Here is a 21,968-nt window from a genome sequence, read left to right on the forward strand (position 1 = left end):
TATATATGTATATTCCATATATATTCCATATATGCATATATATTCCATATATATAATTCCATATACACATATATCATATATATGTGGAATATATACATATATTCCATATATACATATATATATATTCCATGTATATTCCATATATACTTATATATATAGAATGAGAGGGATAGAGAGATAGATAATAGATAGATGATAGATACCCTCTTATTCTCTTCATTTCTCTTCCTCTATCGTTCTTACCTCTTAGAATGACTTTATTCCTATCCGACTATAGACTCTTGAAGTATTGTACTCTTGTCTTTAGTATTTTGCAAAGTCATTAGTGAAATCACTAAAAAATATCCTCCCAACTTTATATGTGCCTCCTGGGTACTTTCATCACAAAATGGTTGTTAATGAATCTTATATAGGGCTTAGCAAACATTAATATTAGAGTACCTGCAATGATGTGTTAATTAAAATTAAGTCCTTTTTTCGTTTAAGATGCGATAGGAAAAAAATTTGGCACAGGCAAAACATCACTGTGAATTTTAATTTAAAAAATCAGGAACAGTTACATTTCACATAATGACAATTGCCCGAACATCTTGTAGACAGAATACATCCCTGATTTGGTCAGAAACAGCATATTATAGCTGAGTGTGACTGAATGCCATAGAGGATGCTCTTGCTTCTTCATAGCAACGTACCAGTGTCACTATAATTATGAGTTTAATATTTAAAATTTGTTGATTTTATATTTGCATGTATGTATGCTACCTAAAATTAATTAATTTTAATTGCGTACACCAATTACATCAGACTCATTTTATAACATATTATTCCTCACTGATTACATATCCTATAAGATTGCTTTAATTTTTCATTTTATACTTTAAAGTCAAATAATAATATGTATTTCTAATTAAGCCAGTTTACATATCTAACTTCTGATTAAGCCCTGTTTTAATATTTTATGAATCAGCCACCTTTAATTCCCTGCAATGATATCTCTTGCCTCTCTGTGCTTGCTTTCCTTGTCTCATATATCTTAAAGTGAGTTCAAAGAGCATTTTCTTTTCTTTTCTTTTCTTTTCTTTTTTTAGATTTTATTTTTTTTTACGCAATCTCTATACCCAACATGGGGCTCAAACTTACAACCCTGAGATCAAGAGTCTCATGCTCTACTGACTGAGCCAGCCAGGAGCCCTGAGAATTTTATTTTCTTTTAAAGTACAGAAAAGCTTTCAGGTTTTTCACCCAAAAATGAAGGGGAAGTACAAAGAAAACAGCTTTGATTTGCTTGAAATGATGAGGGAAATTTATTACGTTACGTGATTGGAAATGGCTATTTTTATAGGTTATCCTGTGATTTGCTGTGGTATTCAGTGAGTTAAATATTCTGTATTTGGAAGTTTTATGTCTGAATCCTAGAGAAACATAATATAAATATGTCTGACCTCAACAATGATATGATTATCACATTATACACTGATCTTTCCCTTTGCAGTAAGAATCATAAAATAATAAAATGGAATTAACATTTGGTGAGTATTTACCACATGCAGAGCTCCACAATTATTATTTCATTCTGTCCTTATAAAATGCCACAGCTGAGGGAAAAACAAAAAACATGGCTGAGAGAACTGAGGGCTGGAAAGGTTAAGAAAGCGTGTATGTGTATGTGGCGGGGCACACTGCTCCAAAGAACAGTGCCAGGTTTCAAAGGCACTTCTAGCTCAAAAGTCCATTCCATGCTACTATAGTCCCACACTGCCTCTGTCCTTCTAAGCTAATCAGCTGCCCTAATGCATTTTGAAAATTAAATTTAGATTCAAAGGACATTGTCATAAATTCAGTGTTTTCAGATATATTGGTCAAAGTCTTTTAGATACCACATTATTAGAACTGAGCTATTTAACTCTCTTCTTCCCTTTTTCCTCACTTCCCTATCTCTTTTATTCAGTACTCAGGAAAGTCACCTCAAGTCATGAAGGAGAGAAGAAAAAACTGTCTTGGGCTAGAGAGATTAAGTTCAGGACATTCTTTAAACTTGGGGAGGTCTAGTTTTCTACCACAAATTATTCTGTAATACAGAACTCCAAAATACTATGATTAAGGTAATTCTTTCAAACTGTTAAAAATGAAAATAACACATGAACCTTGGTTAGGTAAACATAAAAAGAGGATAATGTTTAATATAAAAAGAGAAGAAGAGCATAGGTGAGAAAGATAAGTAGGAAAACAATAAAAAGAAATAATGTCTGCTATGTTTAAAGACACACACAAAAAAATCTTTCAAAAGTGAAACCACACTCTTTCAAAAGTGAAACAGACCTCTCAGGCTGTTATGAAATATGGCAATGTGGTATCAGGAAACCAAGAAAATTGTAGTACAAAAAGTATATAGAGAGTAACAACAACAAAAAATAGATAAATTGGACTATATCAAAATTGAAAACATTGTGTATCAAAGGATATTATCAAGAAAGTGAAAAGACAACCTACAGAATATAAGAGATACTTTTAAATCATGTATATGATAAGTTACCAGTATCTTTACTATTTAAGGGACACTTAACCTAACAACAAAAAGACAGACAACTCAAATTACAAAAAAAAAAAAAAAAAAAAGGACAAAGGGCTTAAAGAGACATTTCTTTAAAAAAGGTATATAAATGGTCAGCAAGCACCAGAAAAGATACTTAATGTCATTGGTCATTAGGGAAACACTAACCAAAATCATAATGAGATACTTCATACTCACTAGAATGGTGATAATAAGAAAACCAGAAAATAACAAGTGTTCATGCCTGTGTGGGGAAATTAGAGACCTCAGGCATTGCTAATGAGAATGTAAAATTGTTCAGCTGCTCTGAAAAAAAGTTTGTCAATTCCTTAAAATTTAAGAGTAGAATGACCAAATGATCCAGCAATTCCACACTTAGGTATATACCCAGAAGAACTGAAAAGAGATACTCAAACTAACATGTGTACATAAATGTATATAGGAGCACTATTCAAAATAGCAAAAGGATGGAAACCACCCAAACGTCCTTTAATGGATGAATGGATGGATAAGTCAACTGTGGTGTATTCATGAATGGAATATCAATCAACCATAAATAGGGAAGAAGTAGTGATGTATGCTACAATGTGGATGAATCCCAAGAACATTATGTGAAGTGAAAAATACCAGCTATGTAAGGTTGTATGATGAATGTGTGAAGAATGCTAAATGTGTTCAGGGTTTTCTTTGAGGGTGAAAATAACTTAAAACCAGATAGAGTGACGGTGGCATGAGATTGTAAGCATATTAAATATCACTCAAGTATATACTTTAAGATGGATAATCTTAGAGTAGATGCATTTCACATTAATAAAACGAAGGGGCACCTGGATGACTCAGTTGGTTAAGTGCCTGCCTTTGGCTCAGGTCATGATCTCAGGGTCCCGCTGCTTGCTTGAGAGCCCTCCATTGGTCTCCTTGCTCAACAGGGAGCCTGCTTCTTCCTCTGCCAGCTGTTCCCACTGCTTGCACACACACACACACACACACACACACACACACACAGAGTTTCTCTCTGTGCAATTAAATAAATAAAAAAAAGAAAAAAGAAAAGTTAAAAAATATGTGATGTATGGATGAAAAATAGGTAAATATTTTGTGTTAAAATATTATTTTTAATAAAAAGGAATCCCAGGAAGTAAAAGATTAATTGAAAATTCTACAAAGTAACAAACATATAAAGACAAAACTAAAATGAAACCATACAGGAAAAAAAATAAATAAAAATGAACCAGGTAAAAATAAGTCAGAAAGAAAATCAAAAAACTCCTAAAACATATAAAGAATGAAATGAAGAAACCCTGCATAAAGATTGTCACCATTAGTGAAATTACTTGGAATAAGCAATTGAGTTATGGATCAATGATTATGTAAAAAAAAATAGAAAAGAAAAAAAACTCATAAAATTCTCCTATTTATAGAGTCAGGAGACTATGACTCTGCATTTAGACCAGCATTTTAAAGCTCTAAATGGTCTGAAACCCCTTTGGTGGATATAGAATCTGACTCACCAGGCAAGCTTAGCCATAGGGTCACTGGCTCAAGAAGGATCAATAGTCCTAATCTGGGGTCCAAGGAGAGAGATTTGGTGGGGGGTGAGGGTGGTAAGGTACCCAAAAGGAGGGGCTTGGACTAGGGATACTGAGAAAACACATAAGCTAAACTCCTGGCTACCAGGGGGCCCTGTGTCCTTAACTACAACACCCTTCAGAGACTGCAACTCACTGGCTGTGCCCTAAGCTTGAGATGCAGAGGGTAGACTTCTTCCTTGAGACCTGTCAGGTAGAAAGCCTTTGTAATTGGGCATGATCAGGCCTGAAAGATTACAGATAGGTCTTCTGGCCAGGAGTTGGACTCTTCTTCCACAGTTTATTTTTTGTAAGTTTATGCCTGTATATTCTGGTACTTGGCAAATTTCAGAATGCTATCATATATTTTTTCTTTCTTTTCTTTTTTTATAGAGAGAGATCACAAGTAGGCAGAGAGGCAGGCAGAAAGAGAGAGGGAAGCAGGCTCCCCACTGAGCAGAGAGCCCAATGCAGGGCTCAAATCCCAGGACCCTGAGATCATGACCTGAGCCAAAGGCAGAGGCTTAACCCACTGAGCCACCCATGTCCCCCAATTTTTTTTTTATTATATTGAATCCACATAGTGTAACTTCAACCAGTTTTCATATGAGGAAATCTCATTCTGAAGAAGGAGACTGAGGAAATCTCATCTCAGTCATTTGAGGTGAAATGACTTACGACCACAAGGCAAGGGGCAGTCAAAAGACATCTAATATGAATTATTTTGACAACAAGGTCAATGCTGTTCTCCCACCACATGCACAAATTCTTCTTTTGTTTACGACAGCATAAAATCTTCAGGAAACAAATCCCAAGGGAAAAAAATGCTTCAGATTCTGACTCATAAAGTAAAATTTGGACTGAACTTTACTTTTAGAGTCTTTTGAGTTTTATTTAGGTTGAGTTCCACCTGCTAAGTACATCCATTTCCCTTATTGTATGGTAGAAAAAGCACTGGGTAGTCTCAAGTGGCTCTCTGTGGGTCCCCAATGAAATGAGATTGGACATGAGATATTGTTAAGAATTCCTCACATTTAGCAGGCGCGGTGGCCAAGTGGTAAGGCGTCGGTCTCGTAAACCGAAGATCACGGGTTCGAACCCCGTCCGGTAAGCAGCTGCCTTCGGCTCAGGTCATGATCCCAGCGTCCTGGGATCGAGTCCCACATCGGGCTCTCTGCTCAGCAGGGAGCCTGCTTCTCCCTCTGACTCTGCCTTCCACTCTGTCTGCCTCTGCTCACTCTCACTCTCTCTCTCTCTTACAAATAAATAAATAAAATCTTTAAAAAAAAAATACTTTAAAAAAAAAAAAAAAAGAATTCCTCACATTTAAATTAACAGATTGATTTTCAGTACCTGCACCATTTGGGGAAAATCATGATGCTGGAGTTGAGGTATGTAGGATAAACTGACCTATATGTTTAATACCAAGGCTCTAAGTTTTTCATTTTCAGGTACTGGATTTCAGTAGACATCAGCCGGGCTTCAGCCTACTGTGAGCTTTGGTGTGTGTCAGAAAGTGAACTGGTCTATTCCTGGAACTCACATTTCCAAGAGGAATATGACTCAGGATTGGGGGACAATACTGTCTCCACTCATGGTACATTAGCAGCAAGTGAGAGAACACTGAATTTTATTCGAAGTCAAGGGAATGTCATCCTGATATCTGCTTATCCATTTTACTCGTAAAAACCAGGAAAGAAGAATACCATGAACAAATGTAAGACATGGATAATTCCAGAGGTCTCCATGCTCTCATAGAGATTACATTTGGAAGATAAAGTGGCTTTCTATCATTAAATAAATTAATAAAACAAGGGTTTTTTTTTTAAAGATTTTATTTATTTATTTGACAGAGAGTAATCACAAGTAGGCAGAGAAGCAGGCAGAGAGAGAGGAGGAAGCAGGTTCCCTGCTGAGCAGAGAGCCCGATGTGGGACTTGATCCTAGGACCCTGAGATCATGACCTGAGCCGAAGGCAGCGGCTTAACCCACTGAGCCACCCAGGCACCTCAACAAGTTTTTTTTTTAAATCAGGAAGAAATTATTAAAATTAGTTTTAAAGTACATCAATAATAAAAAAATTATCACCATGTAGAGTAATAAATATATTTATTCCATTGATTAAATAATTTAGTTTCCTGGAATTGTTACAATGGAATGATTAAAACGAGGACAAAATTTATGAACATGGATTTTTAATTTGGTATAATTTGTAATATCAAAGAAATGAAAACAACTTAAAGCTCCAGTGAAAAAAGACTAATTAAACAGTTTATGATATGTTTATAGAAGGGCATGTTAATAACCATTAAAATGACCTGCTCAAATAATTTTCAAGGTCTGAACAAATTTGAATAATTTTTAAGGCCTGAACAAATTCAAATAATTTTAAAGTTAAATGGTAAAAGCCATTTTTGTTATATATGCATGTTTGTGCAATAGATATGAGTAATGATGATTTTCTTATTTAAGTTCCCATATTTTCTACAATAGTTCCCTATCATTTTCACCATCAGAAAAAAAAAAAAGAACTTAAAATACTATAATTAAAACGTCTAAGATTGCCTGTGTCTTGGCCGTGTATTACTTTTCCCTTACATTTTATCTTCATTATTGCAGTGAAAGTTTGGAATTATGAAACAAAATTTTTCTACAGAAAAATATTCCTCAATTTTCTCTTAGCTGAAGATGAAACAGAACCTGTTTTCCCTAACCCTAACATGTTTTCCCTGTTTACTGATCTGGTTCTCTATGTGTTTCCCTCCGTCCTCTCTTTTTCTCTCTCCAGCTCTCTCCCATCCTGAAGTTTCTCACCCACACTGCTGAAATCATTGCATGTGATGCTAACCTCTTCTTTATACCAGAAAATTTTAGGAAAATCTTGTATAATAACATCAAGTCAATTTCTTGGTTAAAACCTTTCTGCAAACCAGGATGGCAGTCAGAGAGCCTCATTTTGTGTTTTAACTATTTATATCTGAATCGTTAATTCAGATATAAATAGTTATAAAATAATAATGTGTAATTACTGATATACTAATTTATTTCCATATCCCCTATATTTTCCTTTTCCATCACTATAAAAAGATAGATGCTCTTTATTTTCTTTTCTCTGTGTCCTTTACAAAACAAAAACAGAACCTGATTCAGTGGGATAGAACACTTAAGAGATTGTGGGAGTTCTAAGAGAATTTAGGGTGGTGTCTTTGAGTAGTCTGGAGAGGAAGGGAACTTAAACTCTGGGAAAAGCTAGGATTTTTTGGAGGTCAATAGACTAGCATTTAGCCTAGGCTAAACTCATACATCTGAGTTTCTTGTTGAAGGTTCATACCTTCACAGAAACAGCATAATATTCCTTGTGGCTTCAGTGTTTTTTTTTCATTAGCAATAAGCAGTTGTCACTGATTGCATCAAGGAGGTCTATGATAATGATAATTATAGTAGCTGATATATCCTTACATAGAGCTTTACAAAGCAAAAAAATACTCACTTTCACAGGCCATTTGCTCCTCATAGCTTTGTCAGAAAATTAGAGATTATTATCAACATTTTCTATCGGGAGAATGAGAACCAGAGTGGTTAATATGATTTGCAAATGGTAACATGCCTAGCAGATACCAAAAGAGTGACAGATACCCAAGGCTTTGGAACCCCATCTCTCTCCTCAGACACAGGCATAGGAACCGCAGCTCCGTCTTTTCTCTGTAACTTTGAGGATAAACAGATATTATGGAAACTGAGAACTACTTTTTCTTTTCTTGCTTTATGTCTGATTTTCTGTCTAACTCACTTTGAGGACTGAAGGGTAGGGATGGAGCTCCAGAAGTTAAGTGTAAACAGGAGACACAGAAATAGTGCAACAGAAAAGTTTCAGAAGGCGAGTTTAAGAAACAGATGGGCCGAATGAAAGATCTATCTAGAGAGATTGTGCAGGGAGGCAATAAGAAGATGAAAGTTAGAGCCAAAAAGAAAAAAGAAAAAAAACAAAAAACCAACATAAAACCCCTTCAAGGGTCTGGGACATTAATGAGGACTTCAATTCTTGGCAAGCCAGCATACACCTTGACCAGAGCCACAGCTTTTCCAAAATTCAGTTTTCTCATCTGGAACGTGGACTGATAATAACCCACCCTGTGATACTTTTCCACAGTGAGCAAGAGAAAAAGGACATAAACAACAAAACACCAAATTGTAAATTATAAAACACTTGACAAATGAGAGTTAATTATTTCCTGTCTGTTCATATACAAAATTTCAGAAAGAATGCAAACACTTTAGGTAGGGCAAGCATAACCTAAGGGAGAGAAAGCATCAAAATGCTAATCCCCAAATTGAAATTTTTAGAGCTGTTATTTGCATATAGCCTAAAATCCCTGCGAAAATAGCTAGAATGCATTTAGTTACTTTTAAAAACCACATATTGAGTTGTTATTAATTTATTATAGATGAGGCAATGTTTTCCTTTCAAAAAGTTCTTTTCTCCATTGCACCAGAGGCACCAGTAGAGAATTTAGAGTGTTTTATATTCCATAGAATATGCATAGAGATATCAATAATAAATAGCATTTTCCACAGTATAGAGTGTGAGGCACTCACTCAGAGTCACTTACTCTTGTTGAGCTAAAAATACCTCAGTGACAAATTTCAGGAAGGAAAGGAAAAAACAATTCAGTGTTCATTACCCAAGGGTAGAACCCTGCCTGAATGGTCCACAGGGCCTTGTCACTCCCTCTCAAAAATGCAGAGCATTAAAACCCCAATCTATTCTGGTGCACGTTGGCTATGACACCCCTTACCCAATGCTGTGCATCTTTCATTTTCATGCCCAGCACTTACACCTATTTTTCAGGAAATATCTTGAATAATCCTGGTAACAAAAAACATAAAAGTTTATCAGTAAGATAACATGCTTATGGTATGAAGAAATATATTAAATTTTTGAAAACCTTGGTGAGTCACTGTATATGGATAACATCTCTATAATCCGTCTGCTGAGTGTCTGCTCCCATAAGGGTGTCTGAGCACAGAAATAAGCTAAATGGATTACAGTCTCAATTGCATATTTTCATAGCACCTTGGCCTTTCCACAGGAATAACCAAAAGAAAAAGGAAATTAACAGGAGACCACAGGGCATTTAATCATGAAGCTAAAGGAAACCTAACTAGTGTTGCAATCAGGAAATATTTTTTTTGTCTGTAAACATGAGTTAGACAATATTTAATGATTCTAAGATATGGCAAATATAGAATTGTGACATCTTTATTATCATTTGTGTAACCTATATAGGTATTGATCATTTACAATGAAGATTGTCAAAATAATCTAAATGTTGCTGATTTTAATCTGAATGTGAAGCATTAGTATATAGGTTTTAGCAAGTAAGGGAATATATATCTTCAGGACAATAAAAATGTAAATGCTTCAAATGCCATAACCTTCAAATCCTCTTTGAAAATCTATTGGTCAGGCATGGCCACAGAAACAGATAAAACCAACACAATGAGGAGCTTCCAAATGAATTTTAAATATTTGAGCTAAGAATTTACTTCTAAGAGAGGAGTTTATATATTGGGGAGATGTCTAAAATCTTTCAAACCTTTCCTCAAAAACTTAATGGGTGACCTTGGAAAAGTCTAAAATCTAAAAAGTTTATATACATACACACACACACACACACACACACACACACACACACACATATATTTCAAACCTTTCCTCAATCTAAAATCTAAAAAATCAAAAACTTAATGGGTGACCTTGAAAAAGTCTAAAATCTAATATATATATATATATATATATATATATACACATATATACATATATATGTATATATATATATATATATATATATATATCTCAAACCTTTCCTCAAAAACTTAATGGGTGACCTTGGAAAAGTCACCTTTATTTGGACTTCAGTCTCCAACTATATAAAAGGAAGATAATAATAACTGCACTATCTATTCAAATTGGTTATTGATAACATGACATCAGAAAGTACATAGGACATTTTGTTGCAAATAAATAGTTCTACATTATGTATGTGTGTGTGTGTGCATGTGTGTAAAGTACTAAAGGTGATCTCATGCTTAGGTCATTGTGTGTATAGTCTGACCAAATTCCTATTTCCAAATTGATTTAATTCTACTCATGTCTTGTGAAATTCCAAGAATTAGATAAGGGATTTTATATACGCACTGTGCTATCACTCTGGGAAAGAAAAAGACATTCAAACCAAGTTAACTCCTTGCCTTAGGTCCGATCAGTTTAAAATGATACATGCAGTTTTTTGTCTTGTGGAAAAATGAGACCACAATGTTCTACCTGGTATCACATGCTGAATTTAAGAAAGGAAACAAAAAGGGAAAATGCTATATGCTGATGGACAGAAGAGCATTTACTGGCAAACAGGATTAAAACCAAACCAAACCAAAACAAAACCTGAAATGATTTTCTAATTAACCCTAAAAGTCTCTGTTTTCACCTTCTCAATGGTATATACACTGATCAGCATACATAAAATGGCACCCTCCCTCATTCTTTATTCTCATTCTCTTTCTTTTACTTTTATTTTTCTCTTTAGCACTTATCACTAAGTGGTCTATTATGTGTCTTAATTATTTGTTTATTGTCATCACCTCCTTATTGTTTAGAGAAGTGAGGGAAGGAATTTTTGTCTAATTGTTTTCATTGTTGTTCCACCCTCCCCCCAGCAGCTAGAAATGTACCAGGCACAAAGGGATCAAGGATTCAAGGAACAAGCATTGAAAGAATGAATTTGTTTCAGACAATGGAAGGGAAACATAAAGAGTCTAATTTCCCAAATCTGGGAACATTGAAGGGACTGTTGTATGTGGAACAAAGATTCTGTGGGAGATTTGAGTAAAGAGCTTGCATATAAATTACCTTTGGGAAAAAGTGTAGAGAAGTGTAGAAGAACCACACTCATTTCTAGTATTTACCTTTAAATCCTAGTCAGTGCATATCTGCCAGTAGGCATGGATTTACCAGGGGCTCTGTTGAAAAGCATATTGACATGTGCAGTGCTATTTTATGGTGGTTTGCTTCCAACATAATCCACCCTTATAGGTCAGGGAATGGTACATGATAGACAGATGTAGAACCCTATGAGGCAACATTGTGCCTGTGTTGACTGTGAATGTGGGGTTTCTTACCTATAACATTAGAACAATCTCAGATTCCTTATCAGGAAAATCAGGATCACGCCCCCAGGGATACCACCTTACATGGTAGTGCAAATGTGAATTATCTACCATTTCAGATGGATGGCATATGGATGACATATCTGCGAGAAAGAAAGCAATAATGGGTTTGTTTTCCAAAGTGTTAGAATAGTGGTTAAAGACACAGGTTATGGGGCCACCTTTCTAAGTTTCTCTGCTCTGTATGAACTGGAGAAGTTATTGAGTTTCTTACACTGATTCAGTGTTCACCTCTGTATTGCAGATAGTGGTCATAGTGCTCCTACAAGTCACTGGGAGGATCAGGCAGGTTAATATATATATAAAGGGTTTAGAACAGACAATGCATAATGTAGCCTAGAGACTGGAGCTGTTGCAGTTTTAAAAGCTGGTTTCTGTCTTTAACAGAGCAAATAGAAACAAAACATTATAGCTCCCATCTCAAACAGCCTGAAGCACACAGCACAAGACCATCCTCATTTCTTTGTTGGGGGGAATTATTCTTAAGCATAATTTGAAGTAGATGTTGTAATCAAACCAGCTCAAGAGAGAACTGAATAGAAAAGAATGGATCCAGAAGATGCTGGCCAATGAATAAAGTTTTGGTAGAGAAAAAAACAAAAACAAAACACACATACTGTTCAGTAACTGTGCCTGGGAAATAAATTATTAACCTTAACCAAGAAAACCATACTCCTATTTTGTATTTTAGAAACATAAGAGGCATAACTTGAAAAATGGGATAAAAAAGAATGATCCTTTTGGATGTTTTACTTTTTCTGTAAAATCATATGGCATCACAGAATCTCTGAGCCATCTTACTACATAAGCAACTTGAGCTATTTTATGTGAAGTACACACAGCAAGCAAGTGCAGAAGAATACAGTTCCTTTCTTTCTTATTGAAAGGTGATTTGTAAATTGTTGAATCAGTAAAGTATGAGCCTGAAATACCATATTTTCAAAAACACAGGTACTGCAAAAGTCTCATTAAATGTGCCTCTTCATAGATTTTGAAAGAAGTGGCTTGATTTTTTCCTTTTACTCTTGAGTTCTAGGCAGTTTGGCAATTATGTGAAAATAGTTGGTTTGGAAGTCCACTGAGTATTTTATTTCAAGTTTGGAAGTACTCTTCTGTTGAAAATCCTGCAATTTTCATATATCTGGCAGAAAATATAGCAAGGCCAGAAAATACAGCCAGAGTCCCAAGTTTGAAGGCATAAAGATACAGCAAAGTAGTTGAATTCATGGTAATATTTAAGAAAAATCGGGCCAAAATATCCATTAGATTTTTTCAAGTAGTGGGAAAGAAGCTAACATCCTTGCAAGGAGATTCCAGTAATTGGAAAGTCAATCATCACTTTTTGGGAGATTAGTGAGGAAAAATACCACTTGAAAGGGTCTCTGAATCTGCTTTTCCAAAAAGAAATCTGATTTTGCCATTCTTCTGCTTAAAATCCTTTAGTGAGCTCCATTGCCTATTGTAACCTGGAAACTTGTCTTCAGAATCTCCTCTTTGGTTATTCCAGAGCCTCTTTGCCCAGATGTCAGTGACATTCTACACTTACCACCTGAAATATTTCTTACTAGCCTATGGCACCATGTCCTTACCATGTAATTTTGAAATGCTCATCACTTCCTCTGCCTGAAACATATTGGGGTCCACTCTCTTAACCAGAAAACATTATCACTGCATGTGTTTTTGCCTGATTAAATCCTTGTACATCCTCATATACTAAGCCCTTATATACCGCTCTTTCTAGAATGCCTTCCCTAACCTATACTTCCTAACCTCTGTAGGTTCTATGGAATCTCTCAGGACCCTATACCTACTTCTAACCAGGTACAAAGAGTGAATAGTAACTGTTCATTTATCTACCATCATTGAAAGAACCTCTCCTTCATGAAAACTACCTTGTTCCTAATTTTATTTATATTTTTAGTTTTATAAATGCTTGATGCTTAGTAAACACTCAAAATTGTTCCTCACTTGAGAAAAGAATACTTTTTGAATCATTAAAAGTTTATAGATGAAAACCATATTGCTTATTTTGAAGCATTTCTCTTTGCTAGAGACAGAGAGATATTTTAATTATGGTCTTCCATTCAATGATTTTCATAATCAAGCATTTGGGTATAATTTTGTGAAAGTACCAATGAGTCCACTGGACTTACTTAATTGTAATATAATAGTTTATCCTACTGAAGGCACCTTACTTTTCGCTAATGTGATAATGACAGTCTATTATGAGTCCATTAGGGTATTCCTTGTGGAACCAACACAGAAAACAAATGCTATAATTTGCAGATTCATGTTTGGTTACAAAACAAAAGACTTACTCTTTCTTCCAAATGAACCTATGCTATTTGGTATCTGTCACAGAGAATGGGACAATAGGGGAAGGACAAATATTACATAGAAGCCTAAAAGTGCCATCACACGCAAAACTGAATGCACTCAGAAATTCAACTGGGAGCCGTTTCAAATCCAGCTGATATTGGTTCCTCCTACTTCTTTGTACCATGCTCTTCTCTAGGTTAAATTTCTAGAGCTTCCCTTGACTTTATACCTAGTATGGACTCTTATAGAAACAATGTATGAAACTTATTTTTTTGTTGAATGATAAAATTGGGCAGTAGTTAAAACCATATTTATTACCTAAAGGATCTAGGCCTATTAGTATTAACCCCCAAGTTGTTTGTTTTGTTTTTATTTAGAGGTGGAACTAAGACCAAAGTTAGTTTGAACTTTGAATTCTGCAGTATATGAAGATCTTTGACATACAATAACCTTAAAAAAAAAAACACCCAAATGAACCACAAGCTCATTATTTGAACCGAAATAAAATAGAGTATGGTCTGTCAAAGGCAGCCTTAGGAGGAAAGCCCAATTCTTCAGGTCGCTAGAGATCCACTCAGATATAAATATTAACCTTCATGTCCACACTGTCAAACAGCACATAGACTTTGTTTTCCTTATGTGGTTTTATGTACTAAGAATATCTTTTACCTATCTGAATTCTATTTTATTTTCCTCAGGGCTAAAGTAAATTCTTCCTTGCTTTGTGGAAGTTCCCTGACAAGACCTTAGTCATCTCTCCTTCCTTCAAAATATTTCAGCACTTAGAGGTTATGTCATGTAACCTGACATCTAATTACATTTATTATATTATTATTTGAAGCTTCTTGAAGGCAAGACATAAATCTCAGTTTACTTACAAAGTTTCCCATAATATATCAAATATTATGAGGTCCAAGGTAGTTCTTAATAATAATAATAATAAAAAAAATAATAATAACATACATGTTGTGTACATGATGATTGCTTTTTGAGTATTGGGAATTCAGTTGGTAGTAATCTAACTACATTACTAATCCATGCCCTGGGGATATTCTCATTAATTTTCAAAAGTGAGTTGAAACAGATTACATAATTAATTAAATATAAAGCAGAATAAGTTGTAAAATAGACATCAGCAACCACTTGGAAGAAATTGATGATTGAACTTGACATTGAATACATATCCTGAGTATCTGATAAAGAATATCAATTTAACCTTAAGAAATTTCAAGCTTATTTTGAGAATAAAAGTATTTCATTACTCTAAGTCCAATAAAAATTTTTTTTTCAATAAAATGCAAAATGTTTTCAGTTACACTGTTCAGAAGATGCATATTTATTCTCCAAAAGGCTGTTCCTTATTTTAAACTTAATTTTTATATATTTTTTAAAGATCTTATTTTAAAGATCTTATTTATTTATGTGACACAGAGAGAGAGCTAGCAAGCATAAGCAGGGGGAGAGGCAGGCAGAGGGAAGGGAGAAGCAGAATCCCTGCTGATTAAAGAACATGACATAGGTCTTGATCCCAGCACCATGTGATTATGATCTGAGCTGAAGACAGATGTTTATCAAACTGAGCCACCCAGGCACCCCTAAACTTGTTTTTTATATCAATAATGATGCATGTCAGTTGGATATCTCTTATACTGAAATAGTGACAGAATGCCAGTCTTCAGGAAGCCAAGAGAATATGGTTAATGTCTGCTGTTTTCTAATAATCAAATAATACAAGGAGTGAACATAAAGGATCAACAGAGATAAATAATAAATCTACCTTGGATATGGTTTTCATTCTATTATCTCAAATGAGTCTTTTAAAAGAGCAAAACAGCAGTGAATTCATGGATTAATTCTCTAAGGAATGTTTGAATGATTTGTTCTGTTGATTAATAGGAATCATAAAAAAATCTGTGTGACAATAGTTTAGAAGGAATTCTCTGAGGAAGTTTAAGAGTATGAAATGAATGTTGGTTCAAATAAATTTGAACCATTTCTCCACTCTAAATATACATGGAGAAATTTTTAAAAAGTGGTAAAATGGAATAAAAATATTTTCTATGATTATATAGGAGATATTTTAAGAATACTTAGATAGACAAACATTAAAGAAATTGATTAATATAATTCTTCAAATATATAACAAAGAAAATAATGTCATTCCAACAAATGTAAAAAAAAAGATTTTTATACATTTAAATTATACACATACACATACACACACATATATATGTATTATAATAGGAAGCAAATATTTCCTTTATGTGATTCAAAAAATATTCACCATTATCATATGTAATCATTAAAATGTAAACAAAAAACAAAAAAATCCCCTATATTCAGAAAAAAGGACAAGATTTCCCACTTTCACTGAAGAAAAGTATATTAGAAGTATAAATATTAAAAGAAGAAAAAAAGGGGTGGAGGAGCAAGATTGTGGAGAAATAGGAGACCTAAATATCATCCGGTCCCAGGAGTTCAACTAGATAGTTATGAAACCATTCTGAACACCTACAAACTCAACAGGAGATAGAAGAGAAGAAGAGCAGCAATCCTAGGAACAGAAAAGTGGCCACTTTCTGGAAGGTAGGATGTGTGAATTGAATCTGAGGGGATATACAGGAAGAGAAACACAGGGGGAGGGGCCTGTTCCTGGCAAGTGGTAGAGCAGCAAAGCACAGAATTGGAACCTTTAGAAGTCTGCTCCATTGAGGGATGTTGATCTAGAGGCTAAGCTGGGGGTGGAGCCCTCACTGAGACAGTGTGGTCTCAGGACCCATGGGGTCACAAAAAGGCCTGTGGTTCCTGAAAGTGGTGGAGCTCCCAGGCATCAGAGCAGGGAAACTGGATGCAGAGACAGAGCCAAGGAGGGACACTCAACTCAGGGTTACCTTAAACCATGATCCAAAGCACAGTCAAGCCACTGCTCTTCAAGCAGGGACCCCACAAGAGGAAGATCCAGGGAGACTCACCTTCCTTCCCTGGGGGGAGTGGCAGAGGAGTGCACCATAGGAATCTGCTGAGTTTTGAGATTCTAAACAGGCCATGCAGCAGAGATAGAAATGCTCGGTCACAGGCTGAGTAGGCTCAGAGCATGTCAAGAGACCAGAGACATAGGAGTTATTGACTGCTTTTCTCTGAGGGGACACTGAGGAGTGGGGCCCCAAGCTCTTGGCTCCTATGGGGACAGAAATTGGGAGGCTGCCATCTTCATTCCTTCCCCCCAAAGCTGTATGGAAAGCATTCGGGGAATAAAACCTCCTGAGAGAAAAACTGAGCAGATTACTTAGTCTGGCCCCTGGCAAGGTGGTGCAATTCCGCATTATTGAAAGACATATGAGAATCACTGCAACAGGTCCCTCCCCCAGAAGATCAACAAGAACATCCAGCCAAGACCAAGTTTACCAATAAAGGAGAACTGAAAAACTTCAGAGCTATGGGAATATGGCACATAAAATTCATGGCTTTCCCCCCATAATTCTTTAATCTTTCAAAGTTAATTTTTTAAATTTTATTTTTTTCTTATTCTATTTGTTTAATTTTTCCTATTTCTTGTTTTAACGTTTTTTCAACTATTTTATCTTATCAACACCTCTTTAAAAATCTTTTTAAATTTTCATTGTTATAGTCATATTCTATCCCTTTATTGTATTTAGCCTTATTTTTTTGTGTATACATAGGTTTTTCTTTCTTTAAAATTTTGGGATACAGTTTCTTTTAACATTAAAATATACCCTAAATCTAGTGCATATCTTTTTTCTAGTATCCAGCCTAATCATATTCTTTCCTTTTTTTTTTCTTTTTTCAACCAACTTCTTATCAATCCCTTTTTTAGAACCTTTTTAATCTTCAACTTTACAGTCCTAGTCCATCATGTTTACATCCTTCATCATATATACCCTTATTTTTGTATGTATATAAATTTTTCTTTCTTTAAAATTTTGGGACACAGTTTTTTCTAACTTTCAGGTCTCTAAGTTTCAGGTCTCTTCTGACTTGTTTAGTGTATATTTTCTGAGGCCATTCTTTCCTTTTTAGTATTTTGTTCTCTCATTCATCTATTCATATCTGGATAAAATGACAAGGTGGAAAAACTTACCTAAAGAAAAAAAAAAAAAGAACAAGAGGCAGTACTGAAAGCTAGGAAGCTAATCAATATGGACATTAGTAATATGGCAGATCTAAAGTTCAAAGTGATGACTATCAGGGTGCTAGCTGGGCTTGAAAAAAGTATGGGAGATACTAGAGAATCCCCTTTCTGGAGAAATAAAATCTAACCAAACTGAAATTTTAAAAAATCTATTAATGAGGTACAATAAAAAATGGAAGCTCTTACTGCTAGGATAAATGAGGCAGAAGTGAGAGTTAGTGATATAGAAGATCAAATGATGGAGAGTAAAGAAGCTGAGAAAAAGAGAAATAAACAACCACTGGACAACATGGAGAGATTTTGAGAGTTAAGTGATACTATAAGACAAAACAATGAGGGCTGCTGGTGGTTGGGGGAGAGATAGACTGACTAGGTTATGGACATTGGAGAGGGTATGTGCTATGGTGGGTGCTGTGAATTGCGTTAAGACTGATGATTCACAGACCTGTACCCCTGAAGCAAATAATACATTATATGTTAATAAAAAAATAAAATTTAAAAAAATGAAGAAGAAAAGGAAAATAAAAAATTCCACAAAATATTGAGTTGAATGCTCAAGATAGTCATTCAAAAAACAGAGAAAATATATATAAATATATGTAGCATTGTTATACTATAGTCTTATATTTTTTCATAAAATATATAAAAATAAATATTTTAAGTAAAATTTATATATTTTAAATTAAACTAATTTTTAAAAATTAAGTTAAACAAGTGAAATTAAAATATTTTAAAATAAAACATTTTAGAAAAGATACCTAGTTATTAACAGAAACACACCAACACCTTCCCTACATATAAGGCACAAAGAGGAAAATTTATCTTATTAACTTTCATAACACAGATATATACTCTGGCAACTTACCATATCCAAACTAAAAATGTGAAGAAACTTACGTGATTCATGTATTTTTATATAAAAAAGAAGATAATGATTAACTTGTTATATCAGATGTTAAGCTCAAGAAATCAGAAATGCATTGTGCCAGAACATGACTGATAAAATATATCAATATCCAAAAACAGCTCAGATGGTTCTAACATTTCTAATAAATTGAAGGTGGCATTTCAATTCATTGGTGAAAGATGTTGTGTTTATTAAATGAGTTTGGGAAATTTATCTTACCATTATAAAAAAAAGAAGTTAATTTTAAACCATTATTTTAGGTAAAATTCTGCATTGTTTCCTGTTTAAATGAAAAAAAAAATAAGCAGAATTACTTAGAGAATAATTTTAATTTGGCACTAGCTTTAAGCCAGATAATGTGCTGAGGTTATAATCAACTTTTTCCATGAGAGATTTGGTACTTCCCTTTCTTGATCTTGAGTGACAATTATCAGAATGGAAATCTAGGGATGCCTGGGTGGCTCAGTCATTAGGCATCTGCCTTCAGCTCAGGTCATGATCCCAGGTCCTGGAATAGAGCCCCACATGGGGCTCCCTGCTCAGTGGGAAGCCCTGCTTCTCCCTCTCCCACTCCCCCTGCCTCTGTTCCCACTCTCTCTTTGTCTCTCTCTGTCAAAAAATAAATAAAATCTTTAAAAATTAAAAAAAAAGAGATTAAAAGTCACTTATGGTTTGCTGGGGGGAGGGGGTTTGGGAGAAGGGGGTGGGATTATGGACATTGGGGAGGGTATGTGCTTTGGTGAGTGCTGTGAAGTGTGTAAACCTGGTGATTCACAGACCTGTACCCCTGGGGATAGAGTATTATGCCTCCATCAGAAAGGATGAATACCCAACTTTTGTAGCAACATGGACGGGACTGGAAGAGATTATGCTGAGTGAAATAAGTCAAGCAAGAGAGAGTCAATTATCATATGGTTTCACTTATTTGTGGAGCATAACAAATAGCATGGAGGACATGGGGACTTAGAGTGGAGAAGGGAGTTGGGGGAAATTGGAAGGGGAGGTGAACCATGAGAGACTATGGACTCTGAAAAACAATCTGAGGGTTTTGAAGGGACGGGGGGTGGGAGGTTGGGGTACCAGGTGGTGGGTATTATAGAGGGCACGGATTGCATGGAGCACGGGGTGTGGTGCAAAAATAATGAATACTGTTATGCTGGAAATTAAAAAAAAAATTAATATAAAAAAAAAACAAAAACAAAAAATAAAATAAAAATTAAAAAAAAAGAAAAAGAAAGGAAACCTATTATATTAAATGATGAAATAAATTTACTTTGGTAGTCATCTATGCCACATAGCCAGTAATTTATGGGAGCACATAATAGATCCCCAAGGTATTATGGGGATTCAGAGATTGTACAGATAAACACTATTTTAATTACATTAAATACAAGTGTGAAATGATCCAAGCACAAATGAATTATAATATTACAGAGGGAAAGGACATAATAAAAACTAAATAAATAATAACCTGAAATAGAGCAGAACATGAGCCAACTCAGTCTTCCTTAAGTGGATATCTGGAGAGGAATTTGTGGGGAATTTGAGTAGCTCACAATGAGGGAGACTGCTGGAGAAGGAACGTGGTTAAGGTATAAGAAAGAATAAATTGAGCAAAGTCTGATGTTGCAGAACTTTGTTGGGTCCTGCAGAGCTGTTTTTCCCTGCCCTGCATTTGGTCATAGGCAAAGTGGGTCACCATATCCGTGAGTGATGCTGTCTTATTTCAGTGTGCAGGGCTGTAGCTGCTGCTTGGATTTCTGTTCCTGCATGGATTTTCATAGACATGTGACTGGCCATCACCCTCACAGTCTGGTGGAACACTGGGACTGGAAAGAAAAGAATATGACAACTATAAAAGGGTATTTTAATAACATTATCAAGTATAGCATTTGTAATAGACAGATAGAAAAAGGTTAAAAATGATTGATATTCAACTTCAGAAAAGACACTTTAGCTTCCTTGTAGAGAATAAAGCACTGAATAGAAGGAAGCATGATCATGTAAGAAAAAAGAGAGCAATGAAGAAATGACTACAATGATACAACCATTAAAAACCCCTGCCCTGACAAAGGTGGAAGGGCCATGAGGGGTAGATGTAGAGGTGGATGATATAGATCCAGATGTGGGTATAAATACGGACATGGATACAGATATACAGACATAAGTACTTGAAGTTTAGTTTTCATTTTACTCAGTCCTTTGATTGCATTTGACACAATGATCACACCCTTTCTCCTTGATACATTTTCTTTCTTTGGCTTCTCTTTATTATCCTACTTCACAAGCCAATTCTTAGAAATGTCTAGCTGGCTCACCCTCCTTAACTTGACCTCCAAAACTTGGAATGCCTCAAGGTTCAGTCTTTCGTCCTTTTCTTTATTGTATATATGCTTAATCCCAAAAAATCGTACAAAGCCCTTTAGAGTTCAAAAGCAAACTGACACATTTTCATCACAAACACCTGACTAACATGTGATCTTGTTAGTACACAATAACACAAATTTTAAGCAGTAACTCTCTTTGAGTGGAACCTGATCTGTTTTATATCCATCCCTTTATCTATACCCCCACTCTTAATCTTTGTACTTAACTGCAGGTCCATTTATACATCATTTATTCAATTTTTCTAATTGGAAATATATTTAAACATAATATTTAAGCATATAATGTTTATTTAACATTTTTTATTTAAACATAATATGCCCAACATGGAGTCTTTACTTTGTTCTTCAAGCTTGCTCTTACCAAAGTGCCCCCATTCTAGTGAAGGGCATGAACAGTGCGTTGGTCTGGCCAATATGTTTAGAATCATTTTTTATCTCTCTCCTTTTCTCATAAATCTATATATTGACTGCACCTTCAATATGAACAGATTGAGGCACTTCATTTGTTCAAAAGAACTGCTAAACTGACTTCTACTAATCCTTTAATAGTCTCTTCTCCACAGAACACTCAAAAAATATGTTTAAAACATAAATTATACCACTTATCTGACTTGCTCAAAACTTTCATGACTTCCTGTCACACATGGAACCAAAATCCAGAATCTTTACTATGGTCCATAATGCCCTGTATTATTGACCCTTAACTATCTCACATTCAATTCCATAACTTAATGCTATTCCTCAAACATCCCAAGAGTATTCCCTGATGGATGTTACACTTACTATTTCTGTTATCTTGAACATTCTTATTTTTTACAGGGCTCATTCCATCAACTATTTCAAATCTCTCCTAAAAAGTTAC

The 21,968-nt window shown here is 34.9% G+C and overlaps 1 non-coding gene across 1 annotated transcript; it reads left to right on the plus strand.

Moving 5' to 3' along the window:
- The first annotated feature begins 5,160 nt into the window (after positions 1-5,160).
- On the plus strand, positions 5,161-5,229 carry TRNAT-CGU. The gene has a single exon. It is a non-coding gene; the product is annotated as a tRNA-Thr (tRNA).
- The last annotated feature ends 16,739 nt before the right edge of the window (positions 5,230-21,968 follow it).

This window comes from Mustela erminea, chromosome 1 (genome assembly GCF_009829155.1).
Source record: "Mustela erminea isolate mMusErm1 chromosome 1, mMusErm1.Pri, whole genome shotgun sequence".
NCBI classification, from domain to species: Eukaryota; Metazoa; Chordata; class Mammalia; order Carnivora; family Mustelidae; genus Mustela; species Mustela erminea.